Source organism: Macrobrachium rosenbergii, chromosome 3 (genome assembly GCF_040412425.1).
Source record: "Macrobrachium rosenbergii isolate ZJJX-2024 chromosome 3, ASM4041242v1, whole genome shotgun sequence".
In the NCBI taxonomy this organism is placed as follows: domain Eukaryota; kingdom Metazoa; phylum Arthropoda; class Malacostraca; order Decapoda; family Palaemonidae; genus Macrobrachium; species Macrobrachium rosenbergii.
Window position 1 is genome coordinate 40,122,096 of NC_089743.1, and position 21,636 is coordinate 40,143,731.

The 21,636-nt window shown below is 32.6% G+C and overlaps 1 non-coding gene across 1 annotated transcript; it reads left to right on the forward strand.

The window, feature by feature from the left end:
- Window positions 1–444: 444 nt before the first annotated feature.
- On the forward strand, window positions 445–526 carry TRNAS-GCU (transfer RNA serine (anticodon GCU)). The gene has a single exon. It is a non-coding gene; the product is annotated as a tRNA-Ser (tRNA).
- The last annotated feature ends 21,110 nt before the right edge of the window (window positions 527–21,636 follow it).

The following is a 21,636-nucleotide window of genomic DNA, read 5'->3' on the forward strand; positions in this document are numbered from 1 at the left end:
ACGATTATCCATCATTGTTCAACGATCCGTCCTCCACTTACGGCCGCTGATTTGTTTTCAACATGTTTTTGACATGTGATGGATGTTAGCCACATGTAAATGACACGTCCATTACCATAAACTTATTGAATACTTATTGGTAGTCATGGCCAGCGTTCCATACGATTATCCAGTAATGGCCGAAGATTCGTCCTCCACTTACAGTCAGTGGGCTGTTTGTGGGATGTTAGCAAAATGTTTATGACACGTTTATGACCAAAACCGTGATTTATGGTAGTGTGGAAGAATCATCTGGATACAGCCTCAGTAGATGTCAAAAGTAATCTTCAGCAAATATCTAAAATATCTTTTTCTCACATGTACCAGGTAAGCCACTCGGGCTATATGAGTGATGCCTCAATCAGGTCCCTTATCTTAACAGTTAATATCACACTACCTACGCACGACGAGGTGGCCGAGTGGTTAAGGCGTTGGACTGCTAATCCAATAGGGTCTCCCTGCGTGGGTTCGAATCCCATCCTCGTCGAGAGCTACCTTTTCTAATCCCTTGGAAATGGGACTAGCGCTTTCAGCTTACAAATGAATAAACATCATCCGATTCCAGAACTAGTAAGAAGGGACTATGTTTTGTTCCTCTAAAATTCCGAAGTGTATCTGTTAGCATTAGCAATGAATTAACTGTCTTTTTAGTTATTCGACTGTTGATGGTTGCAGTTACGGTGAAGCGAGAGAGAAAGGGAAGGAGGGTACCAGGAATCATATCGTTTCACACAACCGCCCTCACCGAAGAAATCTGTATCCCAATGTGGTGAAAGAGTTTATAGGATACTCTGTCTGTCTCTCCCTCTCTCTCTCCTCATTGGTTATTCTGAAGTTACAAGGTAGTAAATCTATTATATATATATATATATATATATATATATATATATATATATATATATATATATATATATATATATATATATTTACTATATCTTAATAGAATTAACCAATGAACTTAAGAATAACCAATGAGGACAGAAACTCTTTCTACAGACTGAGTATCCTATAAACTATTTATATATTGATATATATATATATATATATATATATATATATATATATATATATATATATATATATATATATATATACATATGTGTGTGTGTGTGTGTGCATATATATATATATATATATATATATATATATATATATATATATATATATATATATATATATATATTTACAAACTATAAAAGCTACTTTGTTTAACAGATTCAGTTTTGTTAAATAATTCACAATACAAAATTATCAAGAATAATGCGTATTTCCTACATAACTGACTGTCACGGTAATTCCTACTTCATATTCACAAAAGCAAGAACTTAAAACAAATAACCTGCCCTCTCCAGGAACACAAGTCGTAAACACTGAACCAGGATTCTAGGGACGTAAAAGATCTAAACTTTCTCAGTTTCTTTACAGAGCTATTGTGCTCTGACACTGCCTGAATATAATTCAGTCTAATTTTGTTAGACAAAGAGTAACAATGTGCAAAAACAGCTTTCCATATTCCTTCAAGGCCAATAAAAATGCATATAGAATATATTCTAAAATTCTCCTGTTTCTAGGACACACACACACACAATGACAAAAGACGGATCATATTACCAAGATTTTGTGAGAGATTATCGACCCTCAATTTAATACGGAGTTTTTTCAGTAGTCAAGATTTCGTTTCAGAGATTAATTAAACCTCCCTTGTCACTTTAATCATAAGTTATTTTTACAAGGGTCTGAATGTTGATAATATTATTGCAGACTTAAGCAATTCCTTTTTTTCTGGCGGGGATGTTGTTGTTGGACATGTTAGCAAATTCCTGAAATATGAATTAAGGCAATATTTTGCAAACTTGGACATGCAGCGTTGAATTACCGAGGGAAATACTGGAAGGGTAAATTATTATTATTATTATTATTATTATTATTATTATTATTATTATTATTATTATTATTATTATTATTATTATTTAGAGTATGAGAACTATTCATATGGAACAAGCCAACAGGAACAACTGACTTGAAATTCAAGCTCCCAAAGAATGTGTTCATTTAAAAGAAGGAACAGAAGGTATCAGGAAATCCAGAAAGAAGAGATCAGTTAGCAGAAAAGAAAAAAAAATAACCTTAATTGCTCGCGAATTTAGAAATTTATTAAGAGAAATACAAAATAAAAAATGTTGGTTGTTTACAACTCTGTTTGTCTGTCTGTCTGCTTGCCTTTCTCTCTCTCTCTCTCTCTCTCTCTCTCTCTCTCTCTCTCTCTCTCTCTCTCTCTCTCTCTCGTTATGAAATTAAACTACCTTATATCCCCTCGTCCTCAGGACTCATTCCCTCCGACTGCATAATCTTTTTAATTGTCAAAAAGAACTATAAAATAGGAGGCGAAAGAATACTGTTAGCTTCGATTTTATTTATAGAAATTCTACTATTTTGTAGCTTTCCATAATAAATTGAACACATTTTGTTATGTATAGTATTTCAATAAATAAGCTTATTGTCGAATCGAATAATTAGTTTTGTAAGAACATTTCTAAAAGCCTATTTTTCTGTCAAGAATGAAAGACTAGTAAGGAATTTAGGGTAATGTACAGACGATTAGCAGCCATACATGATGCTATGGTTGATAGTTACTTATGCCTTCATCAGCTTCCCAGCGTGAAAGGAGCACATAAAAGAAGCATTTAATTAATCAGCAAACACAATTACCTCTTCATTATACAGGGTAAGCGGTTTCATATGTTTTACTGAATTATTTAATTATTTTTATTTTTTAATGTGAGTGAAGGGATACAACTCCTGAAGTAAGGTATGGTAAAGTCTTGCATTATTTGTTTATTTACTGAAAATTTTAACTAATTTGAAATCAATTTTGGAAATAAGCATTAAGGTAGACAGATTTATTACATTACCAATATGGTTAGTAGTTGCTTGCCTTAAGATTGCCATAAAAAATAAAATTAAATTGATTTTTTAGAGAGAAATCCTTCTAATATTAGGAATACCATTTATAATTTTATAAATAACTTTAAAGATACATGAAAAAATGTTAAATATTTAGATACTTTATTAGTAACGTAAAAATGGTACGTAGTTTAAATGTGTAAATAAACAGACAAAAGGCGGTTTCATTCTTTTTATTATGATGAAACTCATACATAAAGGTCCTATGTCAATTTATGTATAGTGCAGCCATACAAACAGATATTTATCTTGAAAATCTGACAGAAAAGTTCATAAGCTGCACCAAAGTACGAAAAATATGAATAATCTTATGTCTGAAGCTTGAAATTCATGCATCATATTTCACTTTTGCTTGTATATAATCCTACAATCATCTTTTACCTTTTTTCAGCTCTCACATATCTGATTTTAAGATTTAAATCACAACTAAGCAGTCTACACACAGCAAAATACATTTCATTTTTAGCTAACAAAGTGATACTTCAAAGAAAGCAAGCCTTTGATGTCAAAGAACAAATTCTGCAGCTGTTTTGGGCACAAGCAAAGCTACTAAGGCCATTATCAGATATTCGTATCCTCTTTATTTACGAATTCTGTGAACAGCCTTAAGCTCTTTGCAACCAGGAGCGATATCCTTAACCAATAGCTTTCAACTTATATTCCATTATTTTACCAGAGAAATCTCTCAACAAGAAGGGTGTGTTGCTGGAATAAGTCTGTCTGTCTCTCCAAAAATGTTCAAGTTTTCACTTTATTTACATTCATCCTCACAATGGAGACAAAAAAATATATATATATATACAGTGTGTATGTATATATATATATATATATATATATATATATATATATATATATATATATATATATATATATATATATATATATATATATATATATATATATATATATATATATATATATATATATGTGTATATGTGTGTGTGTGTGTGTGTGTGTGTGTGTGTGTGTGTGTGTGTGTGTGTGTGTGTGTGTGTAGAGAGAGAGAGAGAGAGAGAGAGAGAGAGAGAGAGAGAGAGAGAACCTTCTGCACTTTTCCGTTTCCGGGACAACAATCTCCCGACCTGATTGCTTGTTAATCCTAAACGCTGGTCAATTATTTTTGAAGACTGAGACATCTGACATTTTAAATTCTAAATCGCTCACAAAGCAATTATTCTTCATTCACACTTGTTATTTCATCTTAACACGACAAGAATTTCTGGGCACGTGAAGCCTATTCCTCTGTCCAGATTCACTTTAATAACTGATATTCAAAGATATGTCATTGCTGTTTGACAGGGTACAAATCTTGATAAATTAAATAAGGTTTCAGTTCTGTTCACTGCTCATAAAACTTTTTTTCAACATAACTTTTACTATTTTTTTCATAATGAATAGTGTTTTTTAAAGTGTTGGCAAACTTGAATATAAGCTAATAAAGCAAATTTAAAACGGATTGGCATAAATATAATCGAAACATAATTATTTGGTTACTCATTCAGACGAGTATTCGACTGATTATTATAACCCCAAACTTCGTTCAAGTTTATCCATGAAAATCACAGTATTTCTGTTACACAATAAATGTATTTTTTTTCATCACTGCTGTTATCTAATACTCCTTTCAATATTCATCATGAGTGGCGCAAAGGGAATCGAACGCGAGGATCTTGAAGGTAAGGTCAAGTAAGGTCAAGGTGAAACTACTAGGTCACCGGAACTTATACACACACACACACACACACACACACACACACACACACACACACACACACATATATATATATATATATATATATATATATATATATATATATATATATATATATATATATACATACACACACGTTAACGGAAACGTACCATCAATTTCAGTGAAATTCAGAGTTACGAGGACTTTCTTACCGTCTTCACAAAACCCAATCATTTCAGACCCGGTACCTAGAGGTGTGGAAAATACATTTTTGCAATATGATTTCGAAATGCAAAAAGAAATTCATATATATCCCTTGTACGCTGGCTGCAACTCTTTCTGAATAGATTCGCCTACCAAGGAAGATCAAGGAATATTCAATGCCTTCGTGATGTTCGCACAGGCGTGATAAAGCCTTTTGGAAATATACAACTAAAGAACTACTGGGATTCAGGATTTTTCCGTCTCTTGTGAGTGTTAGGTTCTTCCACACAGTGGTAAAACGTATCGTAAACACACGTCAGCAACTTATCTCTTACATACCACAAACGTGTTGAAAACAAGTGGAGAACAAACCGTATGTGGAGAACAACAAACCTTTGACAAATGCTAGAAAATCACATGAACCTCGGGTTACAACTAGCAATAAGTCCTTGACTTGTATTAACCATTTTTGTGATGCTTGTGTGTGTGTGTGTGTGTGTGTGCAGGATACGTTACATATATGTGGTTATGTAATGTTTTACTGTAGGGTGGACTCACCCTCTTATCTTATCACACAAATTTATCGTTCATTTCATTTTTTAGTAAAGTTTGACAACACTCGCCTCATTCAGCCATGCATTTAACCTTCAAAATTCTCAAATTCGCTTGGTCCACACGGCTGTTGATCAGGATACGAAGCCATCAGATATGCACAGCGAACAGAGACAGCAGCAAATTTCAGGGCTTGGGGTGAGAGGCAGAACTCATTAGCTTTTCTTCCGCTGAATAGACGGATTAATTCATGTCAACCAGCGGAGCTCGGCCAAGAATATTGCTTTCAGAGCATAGACTGTTTTATCGTTATTTTGATCTCTCTGTTAGAGTAAAATGGTAGAGTTTTGTGCATGATAAACTACTTCAACTGGTAAACTTTAATTCTACTCTTCAGAAATGCTTCGTTTATAATTATGAAGAAATAAGTTATAAATTGTGGCATCATTGTAGGGGGAGCACTATCAGTCACTAATCAGTATCACCACATTAGCGTTCATATATAAATCGATTTATCTTAATCAGTTAAATATTTCTTCGGATTTGTCCGATTAATTCGGATACCCTTAAAACCAATCAATATTTTCCCACTATTTTCATATACTGAAAGGTTATAAAGCATATCAGTTTGTTTATGCAATTTTAAGAGTGCTATGAGTTTATAATGTCATTTCCTGGATTTTCTTTAGAGAATATCTCGTTTAATTAACCGGTTTTGCTCTTATCCGTATCCCTTACCATATACGTAACATTATTAATTATTTGCAACTTTAAATACGACTTATTTTTTAAGATATACGATACGAATAATGATTGCATCTGCAACTTTAAATACGACTTATTTTTTAAGATATACGATACGAATAATGATTGCATCTAAGTCCATACAATGAAGACAGAATTTTCTTCCTGAATCAGTTAAGCAGACAATGGCAGTTTATAAATTTAACCATCATAGTTTCAAGTTCCATTATTTTTATCCTTGAAATGTGTGACTCGAGCAGTAAAAGTAATTTATTTTTATTATTAAAATACATCAAGCACAGACCTCTAGTCCATGCACTAACCTCTATTGTATGCATGTATGTATGTATGTATGTAAGCATGTATGTATGTATGTACTGTATGTATGTATGTATACAAATATATAGGATCTTTTGTTCGTATCTTCAAACAAAGATTTTACAGAGCGAGATGAAATCCCAAATACCGTAACGGATTTAAAAGCTAAGTTAATAAGACTTTGTTCTTTTAGTGTCTTCGCCTCAAGTGGCGTTGACCTGATTTCATCAGAGGTCAACCAGGGTTAATAATCAGGATTTATTAGTTCGATTCTGGTTTTACTTGGCATTATGTGGAAGTCAGATCCGTCATGATAATTACCTAGTCGTAGATCAATGATGTTCTCTCTCTCTCTCTCCTCAACTTGATTTTAATGTTATTTTTCTCTTTAATGCAGTAAAGTTCTTATCACCTTCTGTGCTCAAACCCTTTAGGATATAGTTTAAAACTGTATGATTGAAAGTAGGGTATGTGTGTGTGTGTGTGTGTTTGTATGTGTATGGATGTATATTTGTGTCTTTTAAATCAGTATACAAAGCATGTCCTTGAAAATAGGCAATGCTTATTTATTATAAAAGGGAATATTTATATTAATGAAACTGAACAGAATATTAAAATGAAGCCTTGAATTTCCTTCAATACACTTTTCAGAACAGATATATCATATGATTCTAGTCTTAAGTGAAATCCTATTTCTAAACATAACGACGAATACAAAAGGCTTTTTTTCTAACTGTTAATTTAAAGTCTTTCCAGGCCTTTGGCGCCTTTTAATCTCTCGAGGCGTCTAAATGGCTTTCGTGAGAGAGAGTGCCGGAGACATAGCAAGAGCTGGAGAGACTATTTATCTCCCTATCTCTCTCTTGGGCGTTGATATTCATTAAGTGGTCTTTGTAATGACTGTCTTAACTTTCGGTTCCAGACGAGTTACTTCCTCCCGCTTTCATTGTGTTAGGGGAAACCCTTTTTAGCTTTTTTCATCTTTTCTTTGGTGAGATAGCCATTCGTTGAAATGTATGTATGTATGTATGTATGTATATGTATGTATGTATGTATGTATGTATGTATGTATGTATGAATATGAATATATATATATATATATATATATATATATATATATATATATATATATATATATATATATATATATATATATATATATATATGTTCAGTTTTAACGTGCTTTTATTCCCATTTTTATATGGGGTAATATATGTTTAAAATAATACAAGTTTAATGTTAGCACACATTTTCGTTTCAAACAAGGATTTGGTAAAAAAAAAAAAGAGATAAAAAGCTGACTGGTCCTTTTCATCACACCAAAGAACTAATAAATCAAGCAGTTTTATTCGTGAACTGTTAATTAATCTTTCTAACGCTCTCATCCTTCTCCCCCCCCCCCTCTCTCTCCCTCTCTCTCTCTCTCTCTCTCTCTCTCTCTCTCTCTCTCTCTAACTTCTCCCAAAAGAAACAAAAATATTCAGAAACATTATTACATTTCTCTACATCATGTTAAAAAGCATAACTAATATTAAATTACAAAATTTCAAGTCACGAAAAATTACCTCGGCTGTAGAGGTAAAATATAAATGTACAATTTGGCCAGAATGAATAAGCTTAAATCTTAGGGGGGTGCGTCTTTCTTAATTAAAATCCTGAAAATCTTGCAGGCCTGGAGAGACAGTGTTACAGAATAAGTATAAAAATATTTACAGAGAACGAAAAGGGCGAGAAAAAGAAAGAGAAAATTAGTGAATGCAGGGAAAGGACAATGGTCACTTTCTGTATTTGTTTTTGTTTATTTATTTATTTGTTTATTTATCTTGTAAACAGAATCTCCTGGTTGCTCTTACCAGATATTTGAATATTATTAAAAGCCACTATGACTTTTGTGAGATTTCCTAACAATATTTTTTAGATATGCTTTTCACTACAGTTAACATAATTTTAACAGTGTTTTCGCAACGGTATCGAGACTGATACTAGTTTCACTATGGAATATTTATTTTAGATACAGTTCATAAGCTTAATTTTCCTTCAATTCATATTTCCAGTGGCATCCAGTAGCGACTAATAATTTAAGATTTTTTTATTAGTTATATTTATGATGTTCTACAAGTAATTAATAAAAAAAAACTAATTTATATAACATTTACTCCCCTTGTCACTTCTTACTTAGACAAAATACCATGTTCTTGGAAAAAGGGCTTTTGCTACTGAATCATGCCCCTTTTTGTACTGTTTCTGTACAAGCGCCGGACATTCGCTTGCTATGTGGTTTATGGTCTCGTCTTTCATATTGCACTTCTTGCATATGGGTGAGATGTTATTTCCATCTATTGTTCTTTGGACTTATCTGGTTCTTGGGGCCTGATCTTGTGCCGCTGTTAGCATTCCTTCTGTTTCCTTCTTGAGTTCTCCCCTTTGTAGCCATTGCCATGTTTCATCGCTGGCCAGTTCTTCTGTCTGTCCCATGTGCTGTCCGTGCATTGCTGTGCCATTCCTCTGTTCTGTTTTTCATTCTCTTGTCTCTGTATATTTCTGGGCCTTCGTCTACTTTTATCAGTCCTTCTTCCCATGCACTCCTTAGCCACTGGTCTTCACCGGTTTTCAGATATTGCCCCAGTGCTCTGTTCTCAATGTTGACGCGGTCTTCTATGCTTAGTAGCCTTCGCCCCTCTTCCTTTCGTGTTATTTATAGTCTGTCTGTATTTGCTCTTCGGTGTATTATTCGTGTACTGTAATGTGTTTTCCAGTTTTCTGGTCTATGCTGTGGAGCTCATCCTTCGTCCACTCCACTACGCCTGCGCTGTATCTTTGCCTACTGGTATTGCCCATGTGTTTATGGCTTTCGTTATGTTTCCAGCGTTGAGTATCACCTTATATTCTTTCCTGGTCGTGTCCTTCATCTCTTGGTGTTTATTATTATTATTATTATTATTATTATTATTATTATTTATTATTATTATTATTATTGCGAGTATGTGCAGGGAGAAAACGACACAACATATTACCATTCTCCTTTCACTAAGGCTCACATTACATAATTTTACAAATTCCTGAAGTCATATCTGTCATAAAAATACTCGTTAAATCAGCGCAGGCAGAGAATATGATCAAGTTTTTAATTAAACTTGAAGCTCTCTCTGTTAGGGGAAAGCTGTTTCACCAGTCATATATTTCTCATTTTTATTTTTTTTTTTTTTTTACTCTTGCTCTCTATGAACCCAAGTTCTTCACCACTCAATTGGAAAAGTTCTTAATTTAATCTTCCTTTCGGACATCTTATAAAGTGCTTTGGTAGCGTTTCTTGTTTTACCCTAATTGAATGGAACGTAGCCTCAGCCTCTCTCTCTCTCTCTCTTTATCTATATATACATATATATATATATAAATATATATATATGCATATCTCAATATCTATCTATATATATCTATATATAATGTGTATAACTAACAAAGTCCAGTGAAAAATAAATTTTTAACAACGAGGCTTTTGTTTACAAAGACAAAGACATAAAACATTCACAATATATAATTAAGGATCCGACAGAATCTTTCAGCACGAAAAAGCTATTTGCAGATGCTTGACATCAGTAAAATAAGGAAGTAATATTCTTAGCAAAGAAGCAAGAACGAAACGTTTTCCACGCTCTTTCAACCCTTGTCAGTATTCAGATTTAGTATTCAGATCAGGCGTCTCTTTCGATAGGTCCGCAAGGTGTAGAGTTAACGAACATTTGATGTAGACATCTCTGGAGATTCTCCTACGCTCGAGGTGAGTTGGAGAGAGAGAGAGAGAATATATATATATATATATATATATATATATATATATATATATATATATATATATATATATATATATATATATATATATATATATATATGTATGTATGTATGTATGTATGTATGTATGTATGTATATATATATATATATATATATATATATATATATATATATATATATATATATATATATATATATATATATATATATATATATATATATATATAATATAAAGGGTGAACTGGGAGCAAGTATAGGAAGGAGGTACGTTTGAAGGAGGAAAATGACTGAAAAATTTTTGGGAAAAAAATTCAATCTAATTTTAAGTTTCTGAAATTTTACTTAAACGAAGCCTATGAGAAACTGACACAAAAACAATATGATTTAAGAGATAACAAATGGGAGTTGAATCATTCAGTCATGGTGAGTCTATAAAAATGGTAAGTCTTGTAAACCTACTTAAGCCAACTTAAGCCAACTCCAGTAATGTAGGGATGATGTACCAGTAACTAGTGGTTTGTGGGTCATTCACTTCCCGATCCACTGCGTTTGGCCCAAATGGAAATTGATGTCTGGCTGGAATTCAGAAAATCTCCCCGAAATGTCTTCCTCTTTTTCCTTTTATTGGCTATATCCATTCGCTTCTTTTTTTTTTGGGGGGAGGAATTGCCTTAATTACATGTGCCAATATTTCAAATAGGAAATTTTTTTATACATCAGTTACATTTTCATTGGTTGATCGGTTTATATCCGGACTCGTTGCTCATTGGTCAGTGTTTTTACATCTTCTTAGTTCAGGTTTTGTTGTTTGTTATTTTTCTGTATTTTGTTCCTGTCTATCTTTCTACCTATTTGTCTGTATGTCTATATATCTATCTATTCATTTATATCTCTCTCTCTCCCTCTCTACATATATATATGTACATATATATATTAAATTTTTTATCACACTGTGATATATATATATATATATATATATATATATATATATATATATATATATATATATATATATATATATATATATATATATATAGATAGATAGACAGACAGACAGACAGACAGACAGACAGACAGACAGATAGATAGATAGATAGATAGATAGAAAAATATACAGAAACTAAAAAAACAATAACCTCAGAAATAAGGAAATGTCAAAACACTGAAATTAGGAGCAACGAGTACGGATATAAACCGATCAATCAATGAAACCATAGCGGATATAAAAAAAAATTTCCTATTTGGACTATTGGCACATCCAAGTAAACCCCCCCCCTCCCTCTCCCCCAACCCTCCAACAAGAGAACCAAAAGGATATAGCCAACAAAGGAAAAAAGAGAAAGATATATCCGAGAGTGTTTCCGAATTCCAGCCAGACATCAATTTCCATATGGGCCAAACGGAGAGGATCAGGAAGTGAATGATCCAGAAACCTTAGGACAGTCTCCTGTTTCGATGGTCATTTGGAATAGGAGGGAAATGGAGGGAAGAGGAGGAAGGTGGGAGGAAGTGAGGCAATATATGCAAAGTAGGAGGGAAAAGGAAAGTATAGCGAAGAAGAGAAGGATAATATTTGTGAACATCTCATTGATTACGGAACTAGCCTATACCAGAAGCATATCCCAACAGATTTAAAATCATTGTTTTTCGGATGAATTTGCCTCAAGCTACAGTTTATGGTAATGTTTACAAGGTTGTGGTGACTATATTTCCTTAAGAATAAAAGCTTATGGAAAGATATCTAACGATGTGTGGTTGCATGATCCAAAAACTTAAAGAAGTTGCCTTTATTGGCTATTGAAAAATGTAAACATGATACGGAAGACAAGTTTGAAAGTAGCAAAAACCCTATTTTCTTAATTTTATATCATAATGATTAAGTTAACGATAACTCAGGGTTGACAATGCTTTATTATTAATGTAAGATCTAACTTATAAGAGTGTAATGATAGTGAATTAGTCCTCATCAACCTAGATCTCTTTGAAGATGACGGAATTGTAAATAAGACTTAAACAAAATGGGGAACTGACAACCTGTAAAAGCTCAGGAACAAAACATCAAAATAATGTTCAAGCCTCTGACTTTCTCAAATAATAATTCATCACCAGAAATCTGTCCAGAAAACAACAGTGGACAAGCGTCAAGGGTTCTTGATTCCATCAAACAATTAAGAGACTAAAGAACGTAACTCCGTTCTCACATGAAATAAACAAAATTACACAGGAAGAACGTCCAGGTAAAACGTACATCGTACAGAGCATATAACCACTGTGCCGTGACCAGATGAAAATTCATGAGAGAACAACGCTGCTGCAAGCCAGATTATTCACTATTCAAGATATTTATGCCATTGCGCCAGTAAGCTCTTCCCTATTGTGAAAGCTTCAGCTCGCTTCAACTCCCTCGCGGTGTTACTGCGTGACTTTATAGATGCATATTGCAGGGGCTTTGATCAAGGACAATTGTGTAATTTTCTCTGTATTTCTTGAGTAATTTAAGCTACCTCAGTCGTTCCTCAATTGCCTGATTGTTTTTTAATCCTCCCAAAACTCTTGCCATGTGTTTCTTTATATAATTACGAAAATATTAACGCATTAAAAATGAACGACGGCTGTGGAAATTATTTAATATGTCTAAACACTTGCAAAGTCTTTCTTGATATAATTATGAAAATTTTAACCCATTGAAAATGAGCTGTAAAATCAATTGCAGAAAAGATTCAGCTTGTTTAAATACTTGCTAAGTCTTGTTTCATATAATTATTAAAATTCAGACGCATTAAAAGTGAACTGTAAAAAGCAGCTGTAGAAAGGATTTAGTATGTTTAAACACTATCAAAGTCTTGCCTAAGGTAATTAAGAAAATATTAACGCATTGGAACTAAATCGAATAATCAACAGTAGATATTATCTGCAGCTTGTTTTGTATAGTCATTGTTTCTATCCTTTTATCTCCTTCATAAAAAAAAAGCATTACTTAATCGATACATGTCCTCTCACTTTTTAACAGACTTTTAGTAGCTGACAACCCTACTGTTCTTGTGAGTTAGGGTTGGTGATTTAGCGTCTACCTACTGAGTCATCAGCAATCAATCCCTTGCTTTCCCAAGACTTACGTGGGTGGGAGATGTCCTTTGTCATTAACATGCAAATTTTTGTTCAGACTCAGCTGTTTGGTAGAAAATACGTTTGTATATTGTATATATTTGATATACAGATACAAGCAATTCTAATGTTGATGAGGTATTCATTCAAACAAAAGAATAAGATTATGAAGATTTCGAATATGAATCACTTTACAGTGAGAAGAACGTATACAAGCAATTCTAATATTGATGAGGTTTTATTCAATCAAAGAAATAAAATTATGAAGAGTCTGAATGTCAGTCACATTACAAATACAGCAAGTCAGTTCACAAGATGACATAAAAGCCCCCGCCCCCACCCCCACCTTCATTGGTATAATACGAATTCACCCTATTACAATCCCAGATAGGAAATCTGCAGATCCAATAATCCACACAGTAACATCAGTCCTTGATTCAAATTTCAAATCCATCTACCAGACTCAAAGCGGTGGTCATCACTTGGCCTTCGCTTGCTGTTTTGATATTCACTCTGTGTTTCTGATGCCCTCGAGTTTGGATCGACAGAGAATACTGCGAAAAATTGAAAGAGGAAGATTCTGAGATGGATAAACATGAGAGGGAAGGATTGAACGATAATCATCAGTGGGTATGAAAGCTCTGTTACAAGGAACGAAAGGGGAAGGATGTTTCAGTAGTTATCAAAGTGGAAGATGTAGAAGAGATAAGTGGAGTAGATAGACAAATGGTGAACGAAGAGACATTAGATACTGAATTTGAACATAAATCTACGACAAAGATTAATATTCCATAAATCTTTATTATAATATACCTACATGACAAATGATTAATATTCCATTATGACAATGCCATAAAATTTATTATAATATATATATATATATATATGTATGTATATATATATATATATATATATACATACATACATATATATATACATATATACATATATATATACATACATATATATATATATATATATATATATATATATATATATATATGTGTGTGTGTGTGTGTGTGTGTGTGTGTTATCTATTCGGCCTTGTTGTGATGATACGGTTAGATCGTTAGTCTCTTACTGCTAAGGAGAGACATGCGCGCCTTGCTAGGAATCTTGAGTTGAAGACGCAGGAAATGGCTGACAGGAGCAATTCTAAGCCAGATAATGTTAAAGTTGCTGTCGGTGATATGGTTTTTGTGAAAATAAATGTTAGGAATCACTTGAATTATAAATTATGGCCTAAGTTTGAGGGTCCATTTCGGGCGGTGGAAATAAAGAAAGGGAACAGGTTTGTTGTTCGAGATGAAAAAACGAAATATATAACATTATTATTCCAAATGTTTTTCATATAGGCCTATATGCATGGATGTATTCGTCCACCTGGGTTCCTTTGTACGTGTCTGCTTGTGCACGGAGTGCGTGTATTTGTCTACATTACGTGCAGGGAAGGAGGTAAGACATTAGCTATTAATCAAGTCTCATGTTACAGCCGTGGAGACAAAATGTCAAATCAATATTAGAAAATACTAAAGAAATATAAAATATTATTTATTTTATAAAAAGTAATATAATAAAAATGTTCTACAGTTTCCTTTTCTTCCATCCTTATTCAGGATGAATAACCAGTCGACAGATCTGGAAAGAGTAAATGCAAATGGCGTCTCCCTGACACCTATAGTACACTACTCCGGCCATCAAAGAGCGTCACTTCAGAGGGGCCATTGCATCAACATGAATCCAGTAGGAGGTAATTGAAACTCGTCCCTTTTTAGAGAGATAAAAAGAAATGAATTTTTAAAAATTATTTCTTTTTAAAGTTCGAAATGTGTATGGAAGTGCTTTTAATCTCGTACGAATGCAAAGAGAGTGGAACTTTTATGTCATGGAGTTAATTACCTCTTCTGTGCTTTTGTTCGTGTGGGTAGATTGTTATATTAATTTTAAGTGTCGGTAATTAAAAGTAATTAAAATCATATAGTTGACGCTTTCAAATAAAGTGAAACTAATAATTTCCTACCTGCAATAATATCTGCTAAATATATCTTTTAAAAAGTAACAGTAGATGGCCTGGAAAAAATCGTATTCTGCTACTAAACTTTTGAAAAATCTCTCTCTCTCTCTCTCTCTCTCTCTCTCTCTCTCTCTCTCTCTCTCTCTCTCTCTCTCTCTCTCTCTCTCTCTCTCTCAGTCAGTTTTGCTAAGATATGGGAATTCATAGATGGCCTGGAAAAAATCGTATTCTGCTACTAAACTTTTGAAAAAATCTCTCTCTCTCTCTCTCTCTCTCTCTCTCTCTCTCTCTCTCTCTCTCTCTCTCTCTCAGTCAGTTCTGCTAAGATATGGAAATTCAAGTTGTTCATTGTGCGTCGAAGTACAAGGTACAAAAGGACCATTAAGTGCCGTGGTTAGCTCAATCAGGAAAATACACGCGTGGATATTTTCATACAAATAAAGATTGAGTCTACAAATGCCCAAAAAGGTGATTTTAATTTCAAAATTCAAAATATACTCGGGATCTTAGACAAATTTGTTTTAATAGCGGAGTGAATAAAAATACACCTATAGCTTAAATTTTCAACTTATTTAAAGTTTCAGTAATAATGAAAGAGGTGGTATGATTACCTTGTAGTTTGCGACCTCACTTTCATTCTGTGCTAAGTGATAAGTAAACAAATAATGCGCGTATATACTTAATAATTCTGACTTACGAATATAGTTAGTAAGCCTAACTCAAATATACTTATTCCATATTATTTCTCATGATTAAATATTGATAAATTAATTCTATTAGCCAATCATGTTCAATGGAATATTCTCTTAACTGAATCAGATATGATGTTCTATATCGTTTTATTTCATTTTACTTGAAGTGTTTAATATCTTAAGCTCTCAGATCTTTTGTTCAGAGCCTTGCTTCTATGCATATTAATTTGTAATTTTATAACCATTTTTTTCATTGGATGAAAATAAATAATTTCGGAAACTATAACGTTCCAGTATTATTCGTCTCATCCCAGGAAACAGTTTTCAAAAGTATTTTACAGTAAACAAAGCCTGCTATTCTGTGTTTCCAATCTTTTCTATCATTGCATAATCGAATAATATTTGATATATAGGGACATTTAGCAGAGGGACCTAAAATGAATTATGTGAGTGAAAGATAAATAACATTTTAATGGATAAATAAACGGTATAAACCAGACTGTTGGCAAAGTGAAATATTATTGCATTTTCCAATGGGTACAGGTCACTGACCTGGCTTCAATGTTTAATGAATATATATTGTTGTAAGGAGATCAGCCACCGAGTAGCGATATTGTAAAGGAATCATTTTGCTAAAATTTTTTCTGTAATATTTCTTCTTTTTAAAGAAATCCTCTCTCTCTCTCTCTCTCTCTCTCTCTCTCTCTCTCTCTCTCTCTCTCTCTCTCTCTCTCTATTGTCGAACTGATGCAATTTTTGATCCTCGTAACACAAGCTGCACCATTTTTGCGGCTACAGTAATGGTTCATTGGCGTAACAGTTAACTGATGTAATTCTCTATAAATGCTTTATTCTATTGCCGTGATGGCGTCATTTATGCGAGATAAATCTAATTAATGGTTCCTACAGCGCCTTTATTGCTAGTTGCTCTTTCAATGGTTTTAGCATATTATATATGTATATATATATATATATATATATATAACTATAATCACGATATAATATATATGGAACGTGATATAACTGAATATATATAAATATAAATATAGATGAAATCCACGAAGGAAAGTGAAACACTGGAGTACTGCGAGGCCTTTCGACTCTTTCGTCCTTTACATAGCAGACTAAAGAGATATAAAAGTAAATTTACAAAGACAGCTCATATAAATGACAGATGGGGAATTATAAAGGAAAAAAAATGTACCTGGAATCCAACACAATTGAAGAATTAGTAGAACTTCCAAAACAGGGTTAAATATTTAAGAGGTTTTACAAAGGATTAGGATCAACCGTTCAGGAGCAGGGACAGGGCAATTAAAAGATTATACAAGGGCGTGACTGACCACCCAAAAAATATTAGTACAACAAAATAATTCTCTTTTTTGTAAACAATAATTTTTGCAAAACGAACATTTTTACAAATAAAAAAAATTATATTATACATACGGATACAAAGAAAATATGTATAAGGTAATTAATTTGTCAATTAAGTCAGTGATTTTATTTTTAGGTAATTCTTGAACATTTTTCTAATACAGGGGTCCAAATAATACATGCCGGAGCTAAGGCTAAAATTGCAGCTGGAAGTAAGCTGGATCATAGCGGACTCCAATAGATTTCTTGAAGAGAAATCTTTCGATCTGGCAATCACTGAACTTTCAGTCCAATTTATCCTGTGAGAGTTTTCACTTAAATGAATGAATATACCATTGGATGTTTGTCCAGTTTTGAGTGAATACCTATGTTGCTTAATACGTACATCTAAATCTTTGCTAGATTGGCCAATATAAAAAGAGGGGCAATCCAAACGGAATTTTATATGTTATGTTGCTATTTTCTTTAGGGCTATTTTTTTATTAACATTCTTTTTAGTGTGTTATTATAGGAAAAAACGAGGTTGACATTAAAAGGTTTTAACAATGATTTTATGTTTTCAAAACCACTAAAATAAGGCAAGCTAAGAATGTTCTTAGGGGTTTCATCCTCAATGTTTCCCTTTCCTTCGTGGATTTTATCTTTATTTATGTATATGTATGTATGTGTGTGTGTGTGTATGTGTATATATATATATATATATATATATATATATATATATATATATATATATATATATATATATATATATATATATATATATATATATATATATATATATATATATAAAATATATATATATATATATATATATATATATATATATATATATATATATATATATATATATATATATATATATATATATATATATATATATATATATATAATCCCGACAGACGAGACAAGGACTAAACGTAGTATAACTGTGAAGTTTTTAAACAATGAAAGCATATTTGTATCTACAAGAAGGTTATTTCTCCTAGTTATGATATCCGAAGTAAGCAACTATATAGAGCTATATTCATATTAATTTATACAATTCAAATGCTCAATAAACCAATACCCGTGTGTTGGCAACAAGCAATGTCTCTGTGGCTGATATCTAGTTTTTTTTTTTTTTTCATTTGTAAATAAAGCTAAATTCATAATTTTGGTATAAATAGGACGATTGATTCACAAGTATAATAGTTCCTTTGTTTGTAGGAATTTCAATAGATTGAAAGAGATAAATATTTAGTATTGCATCTCAGAGTTGATCCATAATCTGAAGTAAATCTTCCATTCTCTCTCTCTCTCTCTCTCTCTCTCTCTCTCTCTCTCTCTCTCTCTCTCTCTCTCTCTCTCTCTCTCTCTCTCTCTCTCTTTGCCAATTTGAAATAGCCTGAAGGAACTACGAAAGAGAAAGTCAAAGATAAAATCTCTTCTCTCTCTCTCTCTCTCTCTCTCTCTCTCTCTCTCTCTCTCTCTCTCTCTCTCTCTCTCTCCTTTTAACAAATAGCCTGAAGGAACTTTCAGTCAAAGATAAAACCTCTTCTCTCTCTCTAACTCTCTCTTTCTCTCTCTCTCTCTCTCTCTCTCTCTCTCAATAGCTAATTTTCCCTAACTGTGGAACTACTTATAGCAAATGGATGTTTATATCAGCTTCGAGGAAGAGTAAGCGAATCAGTATTTCTCATCACCCCAAACTCCAAGAGAGAGAGAGAGAGAGAGAGAGAGAGAGAGAGAGAGAGAGAGAGAGAGAGAGAGAGAGAGAGAGAGAGAGTCTTAGTTTGAGTTGCAAATTCATTTCCACAGAAAGAATATTTAAGGCTCTTTACCTCCGGTGCCCTTTAAGTTCAGATAAAACATGTAAATTGGAAGACATTTTTAAAAGTTGTGATCTTTGAACATAATAAAAATGTAGATTACCTGGAGATTACCAAAATATTTTTCGCCATCTTTTCATATTTTTCTTATATCTGTACCTGAGGTCAATGAAGTCTGGCTGTTTGTTCGTATGTGAAGCATATTCACTATCTGAGCAAAAACGAGAGAAATTAGTGTATATTTCATTTTTTATGGAAGTTAGTTTAGCAAAAAAATATTTATCAAAATACAGTTTACACAAAATTAATAGTAGGCTTTAGACTTCCTTAGTTTTCCCCTTGCTGCTCTGAATTATGTCATTTTAAAATATAAATATCTTGAATCCATTAACTTTTGCTTTCTCAAATTTTATTTAAATATTTATGGCTTACAGGACATTTTCTAATTTCATTCTAGTAAGTTTATTCTGCTTGAATTCATTGTATCCATAAATATACATATCAGTGACCTCTTATTTTCTTGTGACATGAATGCAGGTTTTGAAATGCATATACGTAACTGATGCAATCCATTTGGCATTTATTGTCCATTGTCTCAGGCCAAATAAATTATAACACAGTACTAACAGAGAAGCAGCTAATACATTGTATGAAACTATTCAATGATCCTGACAGAAGAAACTTATGAATAAGTAAGCGAGGGTTATTGATTTAGTGTTGGGTGCATATATTTAGAATGATGTCAATTTACCAGATTCTAATTCAGTTGCATTTGAACTGAAGTTATTTATGTGATCTGAAATTTAAGATCTTAGATATTGGGTAGATTATATCTGAAGTGAATCACAGCAACATGTCAAAACTGAACTAGTACTTGAATAATTGTTCAGGCTGGAATCCTTCAGGCCGTCTTTATGGTTCATTTCTACAGGTTTAACAATAATTCCATGCGATTCATTAATGTCACGTTATTGTCTAGACTTCGGTTTGGCCAGTAAAATTTTAAAAAATACACCGGTTACCTAAAATTACTTATGGTAGTCTTTATATTACTATTATTATTTGTATGGTTGCTGCAAAAAGGCATGCACACATCACCTGAAGATTAAATGTTACTGTCTAACCCAAGAAAATAGATTTTATCTATTTATTTATTAATTTGTTGATTATTTTTTCTTTTCTAATTAGTGAACTCTTCTTAAAGTATTTCCCATTACCTTCTGTCACTTCATTCTAATGAACGCCATATTCTTTGGAAGTCTGAATTTCAAGCCAATATCCCCTGTGGGCTTGTTTCATATGAATACGGTTCATATTCTGAATAATAATAATAATAATAATAATAATAATAATAATAATAATAATAATAATAATAATAATAATAAAAAGTAGCATTAGTAGTAGTAATAGTAAGGGTTATTTGCTGATTACCGAACATCAATTTTAGAGCAGAGGAAGTTTCATATACTGTATATCTTGTCCGGTTAGTTTCCAGTTCTTCACTCTATTGTTTAATCATAAGCTTCCCTTTATAATAATTAATGATATTTCCTCTCTACGGTACGAATTGTTGAGTTATTAGACATCGTAACGAAATGAAAAGGGTTTGTAATGTCAGCATTCACTGGAGAACAATAATACAATATAAAAATCTCTGCTCTATCACTAAATAGCCATGATTTAGTATAAAGACAATCTTGTCAAGTATAATCAAATAAAAATAAGTGTATCGACATTTTCGTGCAATTCATAGCGACAAAGCTTGCGTCAATATTAAGCGAGTCTTCCAAAACAAGAGATAAGTCATTTGTAGAAACCTTCTGTATGTCAATCACAAATGTCATTGGTACACTGAAAAAAATTATTACCAGAAGTTTGGATGTCACCTACCCTTAGGGTCCAACATAAGTTGCCTGGAATATCGGTTATGCTTTAATTTTGCATGCTCTCTCTCTCTCTCTCTCTCTCTCTCTCTCTCTCTCTCTCTCTCTCCATGAGGTTGAAACTGTGTATTTCATGAAATAAAAATCAATCAGTGAGTTTAATTTTGCATACTCTCTCTCTCTCTTCCCCTAATTTGTGCATACATAGAGTAAAACTCTCAGTTAGCAAAATTATAACTTCTCTTTCTCTCTCTCTCTCTCTCTCTCTCTCTCTCTCTCTCTCTCTCTCTCTCTCTCTCTCTCTCTCTCTCTCCATGAAACTGAATATGTGCACTCGTGAAATAAAACGCTCAGTTACCTAATCGTAAAATTTTTATCCACTTTTTAACCTGAGAAAAAAACATGGCATAACATATGAGATATATTCTAGTTATCATGCAATATAACTTCATTCTT